Genomic DNA, 1,520 nt, shown 5'->3' on the forward strand with positions numbered 1-1,520 from the left:
GCATTGTTGTTGTTCTTTTATATTTTGAGAAAGAAAAGCATGGGAATAGAGAATATCAGAAGTAATACACTTACATTTTAAATGCAGACACTTTGGGACAAATCAACTGTCTTTCTAAGAAAAGAAGTGTGAATATTCAGTACAGAAGCAACATAGAAAAAAGAAGAGAGAAGGTTCATAGGAGCTCCTTTAATAAAATGTAAAGGGGTTTCTGAAAATCACATTCTGTGCCTGTTTGATGCATAGGTAATGATAATAGCTTTAGGTAACCTGGTCCCCAAAATGTGAAATCATCAGTTTACCTTTTACTTTCACCTTGTTTCTCATCCTGTCCTCTGGCATCTGTCTGTTAGCCTCTAAAAGTATAGTTAGCATTGGCAGATTGCAACGACTGTTTCACAGGCAGTTCATCCCTGTGCCGTGTGTTTCTGCTGCACAGCAATTAGTCTTTTAAAATAGTTTGAATTTTTTTACAGACTGAGTGATGAATGGTAGCACCCCATATCTGTTTACTGTAGAATGATCATAATTTTTAGTTATGGCAAAACCCTTCCAGAAGCTTAGTGCAGTTTGTAGTATTGGTATAGGCTGTTGGTCCTAGGCAGTGGGTTACTCTTGCTAATCTAAATTTGGTGGTTAACAGGCTGTTTCAGTTGAGCTGTCTCTGACCAAGGGGGTATCCTGTTCATCCTGTGGAAGAGAACGAACTCCACCCCTGGATAAAGAGAATGGGCTACAGTATGAGTATGGACAAGCATATTGCCTTCTGTCCATACACAGCTCATGTTTGTCTCAGAGAGCTTCATAGAATGAACAAAGGCAAAGCCTCACCATTTGCTACAGATTGTTTATTATTCCTTCACTCTTTTAGTATTTGATTCAGTGAAACTCAGTAGGAGTGATTTCCCTTCTTCCCATCTTCCTTTCTCTCTTTCTGCTCTACTTCCTTCTTGGCATCTCCCCTTTCTTCATCCTTCTCCTTCCAGCAATTCCAGGCCCAGCTTCAACTGCATCTTGGCTTCATTTCTATTCCTCTCCATCTGCTAAAATGTATTCATGTATTATGTATCAAATGTTGACATTTATAATGTTGTCAATAAGGTTTTGAGTCAAAGCCTGAATAGAAACAAGCAAATTGGGCAGCGTTTATACCTCATCAGTATAATTTCAGACTATTTTTGGACTGAAGAAAGGAAACATTACACAGTTTAGACCTACTAGGAAGATTTCCTGAAAACCCATGACAGATAAGAGCAATTTTTGTACTTTAATGGAAGTATAAATGCCAAAGAATATGATGATTCCCTATGATTAACTTGTGAATCAAGGTGACCCAGTGTTTCAAGAATCCTTTATCAAAGTAAACATATGCCACTACAGTGAAGTGAAATGTGCAGTCCTTTTGGAACATCCACATACACACGTATGCATGACTGGGAGTGGGGCTGTGGTCATAAAGCTGCAATTCCCCAGCAGTTTAGTACCTGATCTAAAGTGGGGCTGCCCTTCCTTACATGCTC

At 38.9% G+C, this 1,520-nt stretch overlaps 1 protein-coding gene across 2 annotated transcripts in view; it reads right to left on the reverse strand.

Annotated features, from left to right (window-relative positions):
- Positions 1-752: 752 nt before the first annotated feature.
- The window catches only part of MTURN (maturin, neural progenitor differentiation regulator homolog), a 52,050-nt gene continuing 51,282 nt past the window's right edge, over positions 753-1,520 (reverse strand). The window contains exon 4 of one of the 2 annotated variants that reach the window (XM_015618974.3): positions 753-1,040. The gene's annotated coding sequence lies outside the window, so the exon portion shown is untranslated. Of the gene's footprint in view, positions 1,044-1,520 lie in introns of both variants that reach the window. The other variant, XM_015618973.3, reaches the window with a different exon arrangement.

The sequence above is a fragment of the Parus major genome, chromosome 2, assembly GCF_001522545.3.
Source record: "Parus major isolate Abel chromosome 2, Parus_major1.1, whole genome shotgun sequence".
In the NCBI taxonomy this organism is placed as follows: Eukaryota; Metazoa; Chordata; class Aves; order Passeriformes; family Paridae; genus Parus; species Parus major.